A 20,929-nucleotide genomic window follows, 5' to 3' on the forward strand; every position below is an offset into this window, starting at 1 on the left:
CCGAATATAGGCCGCACCCCCACTTTAAAAACTTAAAGTGGGGGGAAAAAGTGCAGCCTATATTCGAGCCAATACGGTAAATTAGGTATTTCTGAAATCAGGACACCTGAATTAATAAACTTGGAGGGGATTTTCCATCACTTTACCTAATTTTGTGAGGATTCAGAGGGAAAATGTAAAAAAAATGAGTTTATTTTTCTAATCTTCGCTAGTTTTTACTAAATTTCTCATTATAAATTTTCAGCTAATCATCCAACTGTGGTATCAAACGAAAGCTCTATCTCTCCTTGAAAAAACAATATATAGTTTATATGGGTACACTATTCACAGGAAAAGAGAATCATCGCTAAACCGACATACCCCAAAAATGGGGGTACAAGCCAGGACCGGCTGACAATTGGAACAGCTTCACTACAGACGCCCTTTGCCCCACCATGTCGCTCTTTTGATGTTAGGTTATGCTTGTGGTGGGTAACACTCGGTGGTGGTTACAGAGAGGGAGCTCGTTTGAGAACGGGTTACAGAGGATTAACCCTTTGAGCAATTGATCATTCACGGCAAGGAGCTACTCAGACCGAGTACGGGTCTCCCTCAGTTTCCCAAGAGGAGGATTTCCAAGGCTCAAAAAGAGAGCTGGCTCAAATATAGATAAAACAGACAATATTTATTTCATTTCATATACATGGTCGGCAAGACCTATAGAGAATTCTGTATCAGAATTTTGGAACATTTTAAATCCATTCACAGAATCAATAAGCGTACCCACTTTTTCTACCACGTTCATAAACAAAACAGGGGCAAACCTTTGTTCCTAAAATGTATTGCTATTTAAAACGTTAATCCTAAAAAAAACGTAATTATCGAGAGGACCCTCTCCTTGAAGAAGGACTTCTCTTTTGCATCTTGTATTGAATTAAATGTTTAATTGAGTTAATATCTCCAACTGGTCAGGGCCAACATCCTGATATTTACTGTAATAAGATTGCTACAAGTAATGACAAAGTAAATAACAATTCTTCTCTTTCAACGACAAAACATAATTATATAAATCAAAAACCTAGCGTGGTTCTCTGGTGTCAGCATTAGGTCAGTGCATCACCGAGAACATGTGTTACTGCGGCAAGTCAGGAGCTAGATACTTCCGTGCTACTGCTGTGATTGCAAACACGTACAGTGCCGAAGGTTTAGCTACTGGAGCTAAATTCTATTTTAACCTCTTCATGACCACAGGTATTTTATATTTTAATGAAATTAATTTCAGAACAGTACAGGGGGTTTTACCCTGTAAACAAAAAACACGTGTAAGCGACTGGGGATGCATATTCTGTAAGGCCAATAATTGTGAGGTGTGCTGTTGATCAGCTAATTATTCCATGGGCTGCTCGCTTTTAATTCTAATGGCCAATGATTGGACTTGCAGTCCTAGCATTTTTAAGATGTTTATTTGTTGTTATTGGGATTCATTGCTTCTGTGCTCTTCTGAATAGAATTCCATTAGACAAATTGGGACTCGTGAGCTATTTTCATGTTATTGCTAAACAATACATCATTTTTATATAGTAACAGTAATTTATGTTCAAAAAAGACACAAGTGGCTCAGGTTCAAAACTGCCGTTGATCCAGACAGTAGCGTACCTAAAGGGGCCCAGGTGCCACTCATCAGAGGAGTGCCCAGTAGCCTGACGGCCGCCTAACACAGTGCCTCAGCTTACTGCTGTGGCGCCCGCCCACTGTATGAGGAAACTCTTTTACCCGCGCAGAGGGAGCAGGAACCTGGACGGGAAAATAGTTTCCTCATAGAGTGGGTGGCCATCCCCAGGACCAGGGAAATCAGCAAGTATTCACTCTCCCGCACCCCTTACCTCGCTTGCTGATGAACATGAATGCATGTTAGTTAGTGGGTGAATGAATGAAGTTAGTTTTAAAACCCCAATGCTGCAACTTACCCGGCACATCCCACTGGTCTCCCTCCCTGTTCAATTAGTTAAATGTCCGTACGAGCGACCAATAAAGTCTGCTCATACGGACATTTAACTAATTGAACAGGGAGGGTGACCGGTGGGATGTGCCGGGTAAGTTGCAGCATTGGGGTTTTAAAACCCCAATGCTGCAACTTACCCTACAGATGCCACTGGTCTTTAACTAATTGAACAGGGAGGGAGACCAGTGGCATCTCCAGAGTAAGTTGCAGCATTGGGGTTTTAAAACCTCAATGCTGCAACTTACCCGGCACATCCCACTGGTCTCCCTCCCTGTTCAATTAGTTAAATGTCTGTACGAGCGATTTTATTGGTCGCTCGTACGGACATTTAACCCGGCACAGACTAACTAATTGAACAGGGAGGGAGACCAGTGGGATGTGCCGGGTAAGTTGCAGCATTGAGGTTTTAAAACCCCAATGCTGCAACTTACCCGGCACATCCCACTGGTCTCTCTCCCTGTTCAATTAGTTAAATGTCCGTACGAGATTTCCGGGAGGCGGGCTCTTGAGATGGCCGCTTTTTAGCTGTGCTCCCTGAGTGCTACCAATATCATCATCCATCCACGCTCTCAAGCCACAATTTGTCATCCAGCTCACCATCGCTGCTGTGGGCTTGTTCTCCGGCGTGGGATCGTGGGTTTATTTGTCCCGCAGAATTCGTTATTTTACTCCCCGGGAGCCGTGTGCGGACCGCACATGTTAGGCCTGGAGTGAGGCGCTACCTCTACTCTGCCGCTTGGTTCCGGCCACACGGTTGGAGCCGTGTCATCTTGCTGCCTCTTGCCCTTCCGTGACCCCCCTCGCATAGCGGAGGAGTTCCCGTACCGTACTGGGAGGAGTGGGCTTGGACCGGCAAACTGACCTGCTCCAGGAGGCTGTGGTACGTACCGCGGCCGTTCTCCTCCTGTGGCCTGCGCTGACACTGCTGTCTCCCTTCCCCGCGTGCGCTGGTTGGGGCCTCTACTGCATTGTTGGCTCCTCCACTGGTCTCCCGGGGATTGGCGCTGTCGGCTACATCACATCCTCGGCTGTGAGTTACCGCATCCGCGGTCCCTTCTATTGCTCCTCCACGATTCTGCACCGCGCTACACCGTATGGCGCCGCTATTAGCAGCTGACCTCGGTGTTCGTCTGGTAGGCCCCGGCAGTGCACCTGCAAGGCTGGACTCATTTTGTTCTTTTATTTTTTCCATTTGGGGGTTTTTGTTATTTTCACCGGCTATTAGTTAGTAACGGGTTCGGGTGGGTTCTAGTTTGGTTGGGAGGGTTGGGAAGGGTTTTGGGTCTGTCATTAGTTAGGTAGGGGTTAAGGGTGGGTTACAGTTAGGTTGGGAGGTTGGGGTTAGGTTTGGGAAGGGTGTGCATCACAAGGCAAGTGGGACTGCGACAAGCTTCAAGTGTATAGGATCACATTTCGGCTGACTGCTCCTGCTCTGCTTTATTGACATTTCTGGCACTTAGTTAGATTTGGGGGTAGGTTGGGCTCTAGTTAGGTGGGGTGGTAGGGTACGGGTTTTTTCTTTATCCTTTTTGGGGGTTGTGTTCATTTCCTTTTATTTGCGGTCGCCGTGTTGAGATCACTGCTTCTGTGGTATACTGTGCTGTGTACATACCTGTTCTGATACTTTATGTTATCAAAGGATCTGTGACCAGGTTTTACTTTCTGTGTCTACCCCCATACTCTTCTTTTCCTCTCTTTTCTCTCTTCCTTGTGCTGCCCTATTCTCTTTTACTCTGGGGGGTGAGTTCCTCACGGCCCCTTGTCTACACATGGAAAAATAAGTCATCCACCAGGCAAAGCAAGGCAAGAGATAAATCTACAGCGACCTTCAAGCAGGTGCCGCCTCCTGGGTCAGGCTCTACTGTAGCGGAGAGGCCCTCCGTGTCCATTGCTCCCTCCAAAGATCCACTGACAGCTCAAGACCTTGTTGGTGTTATATCTCCACTCCTGGATTCAAAGCTTGAGAAACTGTCTGACTCCATCAATGCCGTTCTTGCTGAGTTGGTCTCTCAGGGACAGAGGATCACTTCTCTGGAATCCAGGGTCTCTGACATAGAGGACGGGACCGCTTCCATGTCTGCCTCTCTCCGCTCACAAGATCATCTGATCACGTCCCTACAAGACCGTATTGACGATCTTGAAAACCGTAGTAGACGTAACAACATACGTCTGGTTGGCCTGCCTGAGGAGGTTAAGGGCACAGCGCTACACGACCTTGTAACGACTTGGCTTCCCAAGTCTTTAGGCCTGGTGCTTCCTCAGGGTGAATTGGTCATCGAGAGGGTACATCGTATTGGTCAGCTCCCCATTACTGCTTCGTCTCGTCCTAGGGCGGTGATTTTTCGGGTCCTCAACTATACTGACAAGGTCAAGCTCCTGGACGCTTATAGAAAGGTCACAGCTCTTTTTTATCACAAGCACAAGCTGTTACTCTTCCAAGATTTTTCCGCTGCAGTAACGGTCAAACGACGTCAGTTCTCCGAAATCTGTACTGAACTCTACAACAAGCGAGTTAAGTTCGCTCTTCTCTATCCGGCTAAGCTCAGGATTACCCATGGGGGCAAGCCTATTTTTTTTGACACCCCTGCGGCGGCCAAGGAATTTCTTCGTGCTGATTCCAGGTCTTCCCCAGCTCCAGGTGACAGTTCGGCGGTGCCTGAGGCCTCCCCCCCTCCATCTCGCTCTCGCCCTGCTTCTTTGTCTGGTTCCTCTCCATCTGTCTCCCCTAGGGCTTCAGAATTCAGTCAGCCGTTGGTGCCTGGCTTTGTATCCTTCGAGTCATCGTTTTCTACCATGCAATGTTTTGTTTGCTCTTGGTTACTGTTATTATTTTTGGTTAATTTGTTGTGTTTCTAGGCACAAAATTACATGTGCCGAGTTCTGGTTTATGCGAAAACAAAAAAATTGGGAGAAGCATAGCTCTTTTCAAATGGTGATGTACGATTCCATTTTATGTCCTGTCTGTAAGGTGTCTGGGAGGGCTGGCTGGGACCCCCCTGGACCGACCTGTACATTATTCTTAGGGTTAAATTGTTTAATGACTCCTTTACCTTTGTCAATTTATACGCTCCAAATTCTGACCAGTCCGCTTTTATGGCCACAGTTTACTCGCTATTATTGGAGATTGCGGCCCCTAATGTGATTTTGGGGGGTGATTTTAACTTAGTGGCTAATGTCACTTTAGATGTCTCTGGCCCTTCCTCCCGCCCTCTTGGGCTCTCCTCCCTACCCTTGCTGGATCACCTCCGTTTGCGGGATGCCTGGAGGTTTCTTAATCCAACAGACAAACAATACACGTTCTACTCCCATCCCCATAATTCGTTTTCCCGGCTGGACTACCTGTTCCTGCCTGAATTATTGCTACATAGGTTGAAGGCTGCCCACATAGGCCAGATAGTGATCTCTGATCAGGCTCCCATCTGGATAGAGGTCTCTCTAACCTCCCCATATCAGGTGTCCCGTAATTGGCGATTTCCTAGCTACCTTTATACTTCAGAAGCGTTTAAGCAATTCCTGATTGCCAAATGGAATGACTATGCTGATGATAACCATGTCCATCTTGACGACCCGGATTTATGCTTATGTGGTGGGACGCAGGAGAGAGGCTGAAGCTAAACTTGTCCGCCTTACGGAAGATCTCTCTGCGGCGTATGCTGCTCACAAAACCCATCCTAGTCCTGATACCCTGAAAACGTATAAGGAAATCAAATCTCTCTACGATGCCTGGGTTACTGAGAAGGCACAGCTTTCCCATAATTACACTCGCAACGCCTTTTTTCGCTAGGGTAACAGGCCCGGTAAGCTCTTGGGCAACCTTATCCGCCACTCTAAATTTAAATATCATAGTGTAACTCAGCTTCGTGATGGTTCTCAATCGGTCGTGACTGAACCCGATAAAATCACGCGACTCTTTGCTGACTATTTTGAGGATTTTTATTCCTCTGAATCCAATGATCCTGATATGATGCTTCAACTGTTTCGCCAGGCTGGTATTCCTAAATTGACGCCTGACGACCGAGAACGTTTGGTTACGCCTTTCACCCCCTCCGAATTTTTACTGCTAAACTTACAAATAGTAAAGCCTCTATTGTGATTAGTTGTGACACTGATAAGGCTTTTGACAGAATTTCCTGGCCTTATCTTGTTAGTTTCTTTAAATTCCATCATTTTGGCTTGCCTTTTATACAGATGTTTCGTGCACTGTATCATTTGCCTATGGCCCAAGTTACAGTGAATAATGTGAATTCCCGCTGGTCCTCTCTAGGCAGGGGTACTCGTCAGGGCTGTCCTCTGTCCCCTCTTCTGTTCAATCTAGCACTCGAGCCCCTCATACGAATTGTTGAGCGTTCCGTTGAGCTTGGGGGTATTCGAGTGGGTGAGGTTGAGCTCAAGATCGCAGCCTTTGCTGACGATCTTCTGTTATACCTTTCCAACCCCAAAGCGGCCATGCCGTTCCTTCTTAATCTGTTTGACTGTTTTCATAAAGCCTCCGGATTTCTCATAAATAAGCTCAAAACAGAGGCGCTGCCTATTTTTCCTCAGGCTAAACGTGGCTGGGGAGGGACGTTCCCCTTCAATTGGACCCAACTTCCCTCTTTAAAATATCTGGGTCTCATTATTCCTACCAATTTGGCGCACCTCTATAAACTCAACTTTTCTCCTCTGTTGCGTCAAATGGAGGATTCTTTCAAAACGTGGTCCAAATTTAACCTCTCCTTCTTGGGACGATGCCACTTGTACAAAATGGCCTTTTTCCCCAAACTTTTATATCCGATCCATATGTTACCTCTTACCTTAACCCCTTGATGACAATTGCCGGTCCGGGCACGTCACGGAAAAACATGTCGTTAACGACAAATGACGTGCCAGGACCGTCATTTGTTAAAACGGGTGAAAAAAATCGATCCGTGATCGATTTTTTCACTCAAACGGTGTTGCTCTAATGCCTCGACATCGAGGCATTGAGCAACACCAAAAAAAACATTCTGCCCCCCCCCACGATCGCTCCTAGAGGCGAATAAAAAAGTATGTTTGAAAGACTGCACGTCTTTCAAACATGGCGGCGCCCGCCGCCGAAAAACGGGTTTAGGAAGCGTTCGCAATTCACTTCCTTTGCTTAGCTAGTGTTGCTAAGATGCCTCAGTAGCGAGGCATCTTTGCAACACCTGTTTAGCAAAGGAAGCGACTCGCGATCGCTTCCTAAATGCTTACTTACCTTCCCGGTACCGGCGTCTTCGAAACACACGCGGTGTTTCAAGATGGCAGCGCCCATCAAGCCAGGGGGCGGAGCCTGCTGTAATCATCGGGGGGGGGTGTTGCTGGATGTCATGGACATCGAGTGAATAACACCCCTAGTGGTCAGATCACTCATAAGAGTGATCATGATTTGATAAATCAAAGGCAATGTTTTCTAAACATTGCCTTTGACCAGTATTGGATCTGCCTCCCTCCTTCACTTGCTTCTAGTGAGGGAGAGAGACAGATCGGTGTGTGACAGGTATTCTGAATAAAATAAAATATATATATTGATCCAAAGGCTCTTATAAGAGCCACCCATTCAATATTAACCCCTTCATTGCCATTGATCACTGCATAAACAGTGATCTTGCATAGTGGCAATTGTTTTGGGGGTTCTTTTTTTTTAAAAAAAATTTTTTTCTTTTTTGCTTTTTTTAGGTTTTTTTTTAATGTTTTTATTTTTATTAGAGCCATTAACCCTTTCCTTCCCCACTATTTTTGCTGCAATTGTAACCATGCAGCGCAGGTATACGGCTGAGGAGTATGCCGTTTTGGCCACAGATTCTGAGGCCACTGATACAGCGTCAGATTTTGACGTTGGTCAGTTCACAGATACATCTAGTGATGTATCTGTGGCTGTTAGGAGGCCTGCCACACGTAGTCGTGGCAGTGCACCAGAGGCATGGGTAGCGCCTAATAAGTACAAGCCAGCTATCCCTCCTTTTTCTGGAATTCCTGGCATCAATATTGATGTTACAGGATTCACTCCACTGCAATTTGTGCAGGTTTTTTTGGGAGATGATGTCTTGGGAGACATTGTCACACAAACTAACCTTTATGGCCAGCAGCACCGTGCTAGCCCTAATTCTTTTTGGGCAAAACAGCCATGGACTCCCATTGATGTGCCAGAATTTCTTAAATTCTGGGCACTCACAATGTTAATGGGCATTATAAAAAAGCCCTCCATCCGCTCCTACTGGAGCACCAGCCCCATCCTTAGTACCCCCATTTATGCCCAGACTATAACTAGGCAAAGGTATGAAATGATTCTTCATTTCATGCATTTTAATGACAACAGCCTGTGCCCCCCTAAGAAGCACCCCCAGTTTGATAGGCTCTACAAAATCCGCCCCCTGATTAGCCATCTCGCTGCCAGGTTTCCAGAGGTTTATACACCTGGAAAGAATATCTGCGTGGATGAATCCCTGATGAAATATAAAGGAAGGCTGGTATTCAAGCAGTATATTCCTTCCAAGCGCTCTAGGTATGGAGTGAAGGTGTATAAGCTCTGCGAGAGCGAGACAGGGTATACTCATGCCTTCCGGGTATACGAGGGTAAGGCTACCTTGACCCTCCAGGTTGCCCAGAACATCTGGGCACCAGTGCCAAGATTGTTTGGGACCTAATATTCCCCCTTATGAACAAAGGCTACCACTTGTATGTTCTTATTATAGGCCCTTGAAGATACTTGAAATTACTTGGAGCTGAAACTGCAAAAAAGACAGTTTGAGCCCAGTGTCTGCTTTTTTGTGCAACAAAAAAGCGTTATAGGTTGCAATTTGCATTAGGTAAATTGCAACCTTCTTGTACCAGGGTACAAGAAGGTTGCAATTTACCTAATGCAAATTGCAACCTATAACGCTTTTTTGTTGCACAAAAAAGCAGACACTGGGCTCAAACTGTCTTTTTTGCAGTTTCAGCTCCAAGTAATTTCAAGTATCTTGTACCGTGATGCACCTGGTCCCCAAGTGGTGATGGGAACCAGCAGGATTGGGGCTACCCATTTTATTTTTAAAATCCCCCCTACAGCAAAGAAGCAGAATCCCCAAAAGAGATGCAGGGTATGCTACAGCAGGGGGCAAAGAAAGGACACCACATTTTACTGTCCAGATTGCCCTGGAAAACCTGCACTCTGTGTCGGTGACTGCTTCAAGTTGTATCACACAGTTTCCCATTTTTTATTTTTTTTTTGTTCCTGCTCCATTTTTGTATTTTTTTTTTTACATTTTTTGTTACATTTACTGTTTTTTAGCTTTTATTTGCTCCACCATTTTTTAAGCGTTTTTATTTGCACTGTCAAGTGAACCCTGTGTCCATTCCGTGGCATGAGGGACCGCTTAAGGTGCTAGATCAAATCCCTTCTTGGAGATAGGCCAGGCTTTCTTGTAACCTGTCCCTACTGATAGTTGGGTACAAGCATTTTTCTTTACCCAGATGTAAAACTTCCTAGTTGAAAAACTGAATTGCTCATGTTCCAAATGTGGCCCTTTTGCCCCCAAACAATCTGACAAACCCATGCATGTGGGGTATCAATGTACTCAGTAGATGTTGCTGAACACATATCGGGGTGTTGTGGGACAGTGACATATACCAGGAGCTGTAATTTCACACCTGAAGTACAAAGTGTGTGAAAAAAACACCAAAAACAATTACTATCACAAACTTTGACAAGGGTTGGTGGTAGGATTAGTGCATGGAAAGGGTTAAACTATCAGCATCTAAAATACCCTGGGGTGTCTAGTTTTCAAAAATATATGGTTTGGTGGGGTAAATTTAACTTGCTGGCTTCAAAGATGCCCCAAATACCACATGGAGACAAAATTACCAGATTCAGAGAAAAATGGTTTTGAATTAGCAAAACGCTACTTGTACTTATTGCCCCATAACGTGTAGAAGCAAGCAAAAAAACATAAAAACATTGGGTATTTCTAAACTCGGGACAAATAGTAGAATCTATTTAGTGGGTTTTTTCAGCAGTTTTTTATGATGAATAAAAGATTTTTCAAATAAAAGTGAGAAAATGTGGTTTTTTAAAAATTTTTCGTCATATTTTATTATTTTTATTATAGGAAATTACATCATATGGAAAAAATTATGGTGTCTGAAGAAAGCCCTTCTTGTCCTGAAAAAAACAATATATAACTTGTGTGGGTTCAGTAAATGGGTTAAGAGAAAATTACAGCTAAACAGAAACACCGCAGAAACGATAAAACAGCCATTGTCACGAAGGGTACAAAAAATAGAATCAGCCTTTGTCACGAAGGGGTTAAGGAAGAAAGATATCCAACATCATAATGCACTGCTGCGTAAATTCCTGTGGTGCAATAAAAAAGCTAGAATTTCCTTGTTTAAACTCCAACAGCCTGCTCACAATGGGGGGGGGTGAATTTGCCTAATCTGTTGGACTATAATTTGGCTTCTAATTATCGTTTTGCGGCTGATTGGTTGCGAGGCGGGTCTAAATTTACCAACGTGTCCCTGGAACAATGCTTGTCTCCTACCATTTCTTTGGCCTCTCTCCTGCATCTATCTACAGTTGACCTGCCCCCAGAGGTCGTATCCAACCCGTTGCTGTATCATACTGTTAAGGCTTGGGGGCGTGCTAGACGGCGCCTGGGCCTGGAGGTCCCTGCCTTTGATCCGTAACCCGCACTTCCAGCATGGGAGGAAGGATATTGTCTTTCGACGCCTGGCCCGGGTGGGGGGTCGCACCATTGGCAATTTTCTGGACCCACGTGGGGGTAAACTGTTGTCCTTTTTGCAGCTCCAATCTAAATTCCCTACTGTTCACGTTCACCCTATTCACTACTTTCAACTTCGTCATTATATTAATTCCCTGCTCCCTCATCTCTCTGGGGCTAATTCTAACAGTCCATTGGACCAGGTAACGGTATTGTCCCCTGTCATACTGCTCAAGATATCTACTATATATAGTCTGCTCAGGCCTGTCCTCGATTGGGAGTCTCACGGCGCAGGTCTTCCCTCCTGGAGGGCTGACTTTCCAAATCTAAAATTGCCCTATTTTGGGATGCCCTACAAACATATATCAACGACACTCTGGGCATTCGTTTTGCCATATCTGCTGAATGGTCTATTTTTGGTATATTCCCTGACCACATTCCCCCACCTGTAGCGAGGGCTAAATTTCTCTTGCTTATACTTTCCGCGGTGGCAAAACGGGCAATACTGTCCCAATGGATTGCTCCTCAACCTCCGTTGCTTACTCTGGTTCTGTCACGACTGCAATTTTTGTTCCATATGGACTGGCTTGAAGCTGTCCTTCATAAGGAAAGCAAAGTTAAATATCTTTTCAGTCGCTGATCCCCATATATCGCAACTTTAGACAACGCCACCAGGTTGTCACTGTTTCAAACGTTCAATACCACAGAGTGGTATTGTCTTCAGGTCCTCAAAGGTATTCGCCCCATACCGGGGTTCTGATCTAGTTACGGAACACGGCATATCTGTGTTGTGGCTAGGTGTTCTGTGATTGAGGAAGTGTTTTTACCTGCACTGTCTGTGTTTTTGGAATTGTGCATTGCTTGTACCTGTCTGCATCTAATCTGTCACCGTGTCTCTGTGTACCATTGTTTTTATATTGTATGCTTTGTCTTCTCCTTGTAATAAAGAAGTTTTAAAAAATAAAAAACTTAACTAATTGAACAGGGAGGGAGACCAATTGGATGTGCCGGGTAAGTTACGGCACCAGGAGTTTAACAGTCTGTACGAGCGACCCTATTGGTCGCCAACAGGGGGCTCGTCTGCCATCAACCAATGGCAGACGAGCCCCCTGCTGACGACCAATAGAGTTGCTCATGGCAAACTCCTGGCCCCAGAGCTGCGTTAACCCCGTATTAACCCCTTAACCGGGAAAACAAAGAAAAACCGAACACGAAGAATGTCCACGAATATTCGCCCTTAGAGAAGACAGGAACAGGCGAATATTCACGGAATACGAAGATTCCCCCCCCCCCGAAGATGAGCACAAAGACGAACACGAAGAGCCCCCTGGTGCCCAAGTCTAGAATACATATACCTTGTGGGCATTATTGGTATGAGTGGTATGGATGATGACAGATGTTTGACTTTGGAAATTGTGTGTATTGTCCAGACCGTGATATTAGGTTATGTCTTTCTTACCTGGCTGTTTAAAATTTCGAAAAGTGTACAAAAAGGGCTCTCCCCTTCCAGTTTTATGTGAAGGAGAAGTATACTGAGGTTATACTGTCTCCGGCTGGCGGAGAAGTGTTTTGATTATTGTGGTGCAATTGTTGCAGATTACACTGTCTCCGGCTGGCACAAAGAAAAGTCCTCTGCAGGGATGTGTGTTAAGACGTCGTCGTTCTGTGTCAGAGACATAAACTGGGAAACATGCTGAGTAGCTGCCATGAGGGCAGTCTCATTATAAAAAGCGCTACGAGGATAGCGTGTGAAAGAGAGAAGGGGACTGCAAAAATGTTAAAACAAGCCGGTATGACTGCAAAAACTGCTAGTCTAGATCTTTTGATTTGGGAAAAGTTCAATTGAAACATTAACTGGAATCAAAGACAAATGCTTGGCAGAGAGTCTGACAAAGTTCTGAGAAGTGAATGCAAGTTATGAGACGCGTCCGAGTCTTGTATAAATGTTTTTATCAGGTATCTGACCAGTGATGGTCAACCGAAAAAAATATATGAAGTAATATCAAGAATGATGTTTAAAATATTTTCTTTTTTTTCTCTGAAGGATCATTGGGTGTGAGAGGGGGAAATAGCAATCAGTAAATGTTTCCTTTAAATAGGAGACTCTAAATTGCAAAAATCAAGAATGAATCCCCACACATTATATATTGTTTTTTTAAGGACAGACGGGGCTTTCTTTTGAAACCATCTTTAGAGAATTAACCCTTTGTTTACTCTTATTATAATGGACAAATTGATGAAATTATGCAAAAAATCAGTTTTTTCCCAGTTTTGTTAAACATAATTTATAGAAAACTAGCGCAACTATAGAAAACGGCCTTAAAATACATTGACATATTTGTCCTGAGATTGGAAATACCTGACATGCCTAGGATTTTCATGTATTTTTGTTAGTTATGGATCATATATTGTAAGGAACAAATTTGGACAATTTTATGTGATGGGCCCATGTCTGGTTTTGGACCCCCTGGCAGTCCCCAAGTTTAATTTACCCCATCTTGGCAGTCTGTTTGCAATAGTAGACCCCCAAGGCAACACGGCAGGTGGCATTTTGTACCTCTTCAAGCGGTCATTTTTTAACCATTTCCTGCCAAAAGTTTGAGTAACATTATTTTTTCATTTTTTACACAAAAAGAGAACTTTTTGTGTGAATTGTGTATACCTGGTGGGTGCTGCTGCCACAAAAACCCCCATTTTGCATTCTGCTGTGTCCCCCCGGTACAGCGGTGCCTCCAGTTTATGCATATACCAGGCTTTTCTGTAGTTATAGGGTCCTATAGGAGACATGCAATTTTCAGCTTTCAAACGTGGAATTTGTAGGGGTCCATGTCTGTTTTTGGACCCCCTGGCAGTCCCCAAGTTTAATTTACCCCATCTTGGCAATCTGTTTGCAATACTAGACCCCCAAGGCAACGCGGCAGGTGGCATTTTGTACCTCTTCAAGTGGTCATTTTTTAACCATTTCCTGGCAAAAATTGGAGTAACATATTTTCATTTTTTTTTACACAAAAAGTGAACTTTGTGTGAATTGTTTACACCTGGTGGGTGCTGCTGCCACAAACCCCCCACGCTGGTTTCAAAGTAACCCCAGCTCTGCCACGGACAGGAACGCGCATAGTGCTCTCGTCATGGATGGTGCTGAGCATGCACACATTCTTCCTGTCTCTAAACTTAAGTGCCAGCAGCTCCTCCTGGCGCAGAGCATTCCCTTTTTTAACCGGGTCTTTGGTAATTTTGCTGGGAACCCCTTGCGGTTACTCCTTATAGTTCCACAGGCGACTGTCTCGAAGCAGTAAAGCAGTCGGAACAAAGGGACACTGGTGTAAAAATTATCAAGGTACACATGGTACCCTTTGTTCATCAGGGGTAGTATAAGGTCCCACACAATTTTAGCAGTGGCTCTGGGCAACCAGGAGGGTCAAGGTGGCAGTCCTTTCCCTCATAGACCCGGAATGCATGAACATACCCACTTTCACTCTCACAGAGTTTGTAGAACTTAACTCCATACCTGGAGCGTTTTGATGGTATGTACTGTTTAAACGTGAGTCTCCCCTTGAACTTCATGAGAGACTCATCAATGGCCAAATTCTGCTGGGGGGGGTATACAACTCAGCAAATCTGGCCTGAAAGCGGGTGAGCAGGGCCCGTACCTTATATAGCCTATCATACTGGGGGTCTTCTTTTGGGGGGGACTGGCTATTATCAATGAAATGCAGAAAACATAACAGCATCTCATAACGTAACCTAGGCATTGTATGGGGGAATATGGGGGTAAACATAACAATGTCTTTGCTCCAGTAGGAGCGTATAGAGGTCTTTTTAATTATGCCCATGCAAAGGCTTTTTTTTAACACTTTCAATGCTGATGTTCGCTCTCGGGGAGCGATCAGGCAGCAGGGGGATGTTGTGTCAGGTCCCCACACTTGTGTGGGGACCCAATCAACACTCAACCCCCCTTTCCTGAAGCTGCATGTGGCAGCTGAAAACGCAATTGCAGGTTTTCCTGCAATCGCGGTTTCAGCCTACAGAATCACTCCTGGGCAGACAGCAACAGCAGCGATCACTGGCTGACAAACACCTAGGCGCCAGGACAAAATTCTGAGTCACCATGGCGAACTTGCGCCTGGGATTTGTCGAGCCCTGCAGTAAAAGGTGGGCTGACTGGTGAGGTTTGGTATGGGGGAACCCATACTTCACCATCACCACCAGCTGCGGCAGGTGAAGGGCGAGTAGTAAGTCTCCTCTTTGCCGCTGGCTCAGCATAGTAACATAGTTCATAAGGTTGAAAAAAGACCAAAGTCCATCAAGTTCAACCTATATACATATTGTGTCCCTACTGTGTTGATCCAGAGGAAGGCAAAAAAACCCTTATGAAGCAGATGCCAATTGCCCCATACCAGGGGGAAAATTCCTTCCCGACTCCAAATATGGCAATCAGAATAAATCCCTGGATCAACGTTCTGTCCCTATTAATCTAATATCCATAACTTGTAATATTATTGCTTTCAAGAAACACGTCCAGGCTCCTTTTGAACTCTTTTATTGAGTTTACCATAACCACTTAATCTGGCAGAGAGTTCCATAATCTCACCGCTCTTACTGTAAAGAACCCCCGTCTGTGCTGGTGTAGAAACCTTCTTTCCTCCAACCGTAGAGGATGTCCCCTTGTTATAGATACAGTCCTGTGTATAAATAGGTCCTGGGAGTGATCTCTGTACTGTCCCCTTATATATTTATACATAGTTATTAAATCCCCCCTAAACCGTCTTTTTTCCAAACTAAATATCCCTAATTCTGATAATCTTTCTGGGTACTGTAGTCCTCCCATTCCCCTTATTACTCTGGTTGCCCGTCTTTGAACCCTCTCCAGCTCCACTATATCTTTCTTGTACACTGGTGCCCAGTACTGTACACAGTATTCCATGTGTGGTCTGACTAGTGACTTGTACAGTGGTAGAATTATTTCCTTGTTGTGGGCATCTATGCCCCTTTTGATGCACCCCATGATTTTATTTGCCTGAGCAGCAGCTGCCTGACACTGGTCGCTACAGGTAAATTTACTGTTAACTAAAACTCCTAAGTCCTTTTCCATGTCAGTCGTCCCCAGTGTTTTCCCATTAAATACATATTCCCAGCCTGGATTTTTCTTCCCCATGTGCATAACCTTACATTTATCTGTGTTGAACCTCATCTGCCACATCCCAGCCCAAGCCTCCAACCTATGCAGATCCATTTGTAATCGTGCACTGTCCTCTATTGTGTTAACCACGTTACAGAGCTTAGTATCGTCTGCAAAGATTGATACTTTACTATACAATCCCTCTACAAGGTCATTAATAAATATATTAAAAAGAATAGGACCCAAAACTGACCCCTGTGGTACCCCACTAGCAACAGTAACCCACTCAGAGTATGTACCATTAATAACCACCCTCTGTTTCCTATCACTGAGCCAGTTACTTACCCACATACACACATTCTCCCCCAGCCCAAGCATTCTCATTTTATGTACCAGCCTTTTATGTGGCACCGTATCAAATGCTTTGGAAAAATCAAGATATACGACATCCAGCGATTCACCCCGATCCAGTCTTGAGCTCACCTCCTCATAAAAGCTGATCAGGTTAGTTTGACAGGACCGATCCCTTGTAAACCCATGCTGATATGGAGTCATACACTTATTTTCATTGAGATACTCCAAAATAGCATCTCTTAGGAAACCCAGCAAGAGGAACTGTAACACTGACATCGCTGTCAGTGTCAGAAAACTGACCTGCGTCAAAGTCTGACGCAGTGTCAGTCTCGCTACCATCAGAGGCAGATGCCAACATGGCATAATACTCTTCAGCAGTATACTGCTTCTTCATTATCAAAAAAACTAGCACTAGCTCCTAACGCAAACAAATACTAACTGGATATTTGGGGGAAGGGTACCTAAACTAGTTGGGCCAGCAATAAAATAAAGATCAATCAAATGATCAAATAAGAAGATAAATTGAAAATAGCAATGGAATAATGAGATAACTGCTCAGTAACACACAAAGCAACCTCTCTCTCTCTCTGATACAAGATCAAAGTGAACGTTAGGAAGAGGTTGGGCTTTGTGGGGTCACTGAGCAGTCATTTCTTGGGATGTGACCACTGTGATTGGTTTTCACAGCAATCACATAACTGTAATAACATATTGGATGATCCTGGTCTGCCTAAACTACCAAGGCAATCAGGATCAATGTGAGGGCTGATACCTGGGGATTAGTGACAAGCCCCCTGTCACTAAGGCTGTTAGGCGTTCTTCATGGTTGCTGTATCTGAAATCAGTACTAATTTTAATTCTGGTTTAACTATGGTATTTTGGTACTATATTTCTAGTAATTAGCAAATTTGGGAAGGAATCTCCACCTTCACAAGAATGCCTAATGTATATGTTCAAAGTGGAAATAAATATAGAGATATATGTCCAAAGGGGAATTGTTAGTAAATTTAATATATTTGAGAATGACTGTGTTCTGTAAAATTTCAAACAATGTAAGGAGCACATGTAGAATATTATTAAGAATTTCAATTAAAATGTTGGATTTTTGCATCTAAATTTTATATATTAAAGTGTAGTAGATATATTGAATAATCTACAGCTGATGGTGGTTCTATCTAGGATTCTGAATAAATATAGTGTTCTCAACTAAAGAGCAAATCGATTTATTGGCTTGCTCGTAATTTGATATTTGATGTTTCTGGTGTGCTAGGAAGTGGATGCTGGAGTTTTGGTTTTGTAAGTGTTAAATTTGTCTGCACATGCAGTAATAGTGAGGGAGAGATTTTGCAGCTTTGTCCCCCGTAACCCCCCCCCGCGAACATTCTTCCAGACTAGCTGATAATATTTTAATTAGGTGTTTGTTTAAGCAATGCGCTGGAGGGGGGGTTATGATGGATATTTATCTGACGCAGTTTTAGTTTCTTACTGTCGTCCCTGGAGAATCTGTAACTACAGTTTTGTAAGGTAAAAGTTATTTTCCTGGGACATTGTAGTTCAGCAAGTGCGAAATATCTCACAGACGATTGTAAAATGGCTATCCAAAACATTCTGTTACCCTGCCTCTGAATATATACAACTATTGTATGATTGTTTGAAAATGGAACCGTTTATGCTGACATCTCAAGCTGAAGATGTATTCTATACCCTAAAATTGTTGGTGACTACGTTCCCCTCGTTGGGCTTCCCTGATTATGATAAACCATTTGTTTTGTACTGTATGGAACGGAATGGGCATGCAACTTACACAGCGACACGGTGAGAAATCTAGACCAGTTGTGTATTATTCTTGCCAACTCTATCCTGTGGTCAGGCAGCAGGGGAGGGTTGGGGCTGGTCTCCACACTCATGTGGAGACCAAAGAACCCTCTTCCCCTGTCCCTGAAGCTGCCTCTGGCAGCTGGCACACATTGGCTGGTCTATAGACCAGTCATTGCAGGGGGGAGTCTCTGATGACTGCTCTAGGCTTCCATGCCTACAGGAATCATCAAAGGGGTTGTGGGGGCTCATTTTTGCTGTTGCTGGTCTGCCTAGGCTTCCAGGCAGACCACCAGTAGCAGAGCCCCTTACAAAATGGGAATTAACCCCTAAAATGCCGCGATTGCGGCATTGAAGGGGTTAACGCTGCACTTTCGCTCTCAGGGAGCGATCAGGCAGCAGGGGGTCATCAGGGGAAAAAAATTCCCTCTCAGAGAGAGACCTCATATTCTTTGTATATTTCTGTTAATGAAAAGGTCACTGAAGAGCTCTTCATATTGGCCCTGCATATATTTATCATATCCCCTCTGAGATGCTGTTTTTCTAGTGTACATAATTTTAACTTTTTTAGTCTCTCTTCATAACTAGTATCTCCCATTCCCCCTTATTAATTTCGTAGCCCTCCTTTGCACTTTTTCTAATTCCATAATGTCTTTTTTAAGGAGCGGTGCCCAGAACTGTACCGCGTAGTCAAGGTGAGGTCTTACCAATGACCTTTTTATGCATGCCAAAACCTTATTGGCCCTTGCAGCTGCTTGCTGGCATTGCACACTGTTGTCAAGTCTGTTATTAACCGTTATTCCTAAATCCTTCTCATTGGTAGTTTCCCCCAAGGATATTCCATTTAAAGAATAGGTTGCATTTTTATTATTTTTTCCATAATGCATAACTTTGCATTTCTCTATATTGAACCTCATCTGCCACTTGCATGCCCAGTTCCCAACTCTGTCTAAATCTTCCTGCAAAGAAGAAACATCAAGATTAGTCTGAATTACCCGGTCTAATCAGCAAAAACTGTGACATGGCTCTCAATGCAGCTTGGGAGATCATTTATAAATGAATTAAAAAGAAGAGGACCGAGGACAGACCCCTGAGGCACTCCACTTAATACCTGCGTACAGGCTGAGAAACATCCATTTACAACAACCTCCTGCATTCTATCTTTTAGCCAATTTCTGATCCACATACAGACATTTTCCCCTAAGCCTATTTCTGTTAATTTATAGAGTAGCTTTTTATGCGGAACTGTATCAAATGACTTAGCAAAGTCCAGATAAATCACATCTACAGCCACCCCCAGGTCTATATTTTTACTAACTTTTTCATAGAATGCTAATAGGTTGGTTTGACAAGACCGGTCTATCACAAATCAATATTGACTTCTACTAATTGGATTATGGATCAAGATATGATCTTGAATGTATACCTTTAGCAACCCTTCAAATAATTTCCCCACTACCGATGATTAAGCTTACTGGCCTGTATTTGCCTGGTTGAGATTTTGATCCCTTTTTAAATATGGGCACAACATCTGCCTTGCGCCAATCTAATGGAACTATGCCCGAGTTTAAAGAATCCCTAAAGATTAGTAATAATGGTTGGGCCAGAATTAGGCTTAGCTCCTTCAGTACCCTTGGGTGTATACCATCCGGTCCAGGGGCCTTGTCTACCTTAACAGTATTCAATTGCTTGAGCACTTTTTCTTGTGTCAGCCAATCCCATGTTTGCTGCAATGGTTCCTTAAAATTAGCCAGCAGGGGCTCCACCATTGGTTCTTCCTTGGTATAAACAGAATAAAAAAAAAGCATTTAAGATGTCGGCTTTCTCTCTGTCCTCACTAACCAAATTTCCAGTTTCAGATAATAACGTACCAACATTCTCTACATCTAAATTTCTTGGGATTGCTTTTACTTTCCTTGACAATAAGTTTCTCATTTTCTAGTTTAGCCATTTGAATCTCCTTTTTGCAGGCTTTGCTGGCATCTTTTTATGCCATAAATGATACTACCGACCCCTCGCTTTTACAATGCTTAAATGCCAATTGTTTATTCCTTATCTCCTGTTTTACTTTCCAGGTAAGCCACATTGGTTTTGATTTGTTTATTTTACATTTGTTTCCCATAGGTATATATATTGGGATGTGTAACTTTGCAATGGGTGAAAGTGTTGTGGTCAGATGAGACTAAAATCGAGCTATTTGGCATCAACTCAACTCGCCGTGTTTGGAGTAGGAGGAAGAACAAAATCGCCACCATCAAACATGGAGGTGGAAACATTATGCTTTAGTATAGTAGGTTGAAAAAAGACTTCAGTCCATCAAGTTCAACCTTTCACACATACCTAGTTCTAAAGTTGATCCAAAAGAAGGCAAAAAAAACCCTACTTGGGGCAATTACCAATTATGCCACAACAGGGAAAAAAATCCTTCTTGATTCCATAGCAGCAATCAGATTACCGGTACTCCCTGGATCAACTTTCTAATACGACTGTCCATCTAGCAGTTCTAGCCCTTTATGTTATGGCCCTTTGGGGTTGTTCTTCTGTGAAGGGGACAGGACAACTTCACCACATCAAAGGGATGATGGATGTGGCCATGTACCTTCAAATCCTGGGTTAGAAACTCCTTCCCTCAGCCAGGGCATTGAAAATGGGTTGTGGATGGGTATTGTAGCATGACAATGACCCAAAACACACAGCCAAGGCAACAAAAGAGTGGCTCAAGAAGAAGCACATTGAGGTCCTGGAGTGGCCTAGCCAGTCTCCAGACCTTAATCCCATAAAAAATTCTAGGAAGGAAGCTGAAGGTTCAAGTTTCTAAATGTCAGCCTCAAAACTTTAATGACTGTAAAGAGGAGTGGCTTCTGCTTGGCTTTTGTAGCTGCATTTAGCTTGGACAAACAAGCGACTCCTGAGCTGGGGTGAATTTCACTGCCATCTCCTAAGTGACATCTCTAAGTGATG

The 20,929-nt window shown here is 43.8% G+C and overlaps 1 protein-coding gene and 1 non-coding gene across 2 annotated transcripts in view; one reads left to right on the top strand and one right to left on the bottom strand.

Annotated features, from left to right (window-relative positions):
• The window catches only part of LOC149278689 (peroxisomal biogenesis factor 3-like), a 131,431-nt gene that overhangs the window by 38,182 nt on the left and 72,320 nt on the right, over nt 1–20,929 (bottom strand). The gene's annotated exons all lie outside the window — the stretch shown is intronic.
• On the top strand, nt 9,288–9,417 carry LOC149278690 (small nucleolar RNA SNORA35). The gene has a single exon (XR_016278629.1). It is a non-coding gene; the product is annotated as a small nucleolar RNA SNORA35 (small nucleolar RNA).

The sequence above is a fragment of the Sceloporus occidentalis genome, unplaced genomic scaffold, assembly GCF_023333645.1.
Source record: "Sceloporus occidentalis isolate IW3139 unplaced genomic scaffold, rSceOcc1.0.p SCAF_184, whole genome shotgun sequence".
NCBI lineage: Eukaryota > Metazoa > Chordata > Lepidosauria > Squamata > Phrynosomatidae > Sceloporus > Sceloporus occidentalis.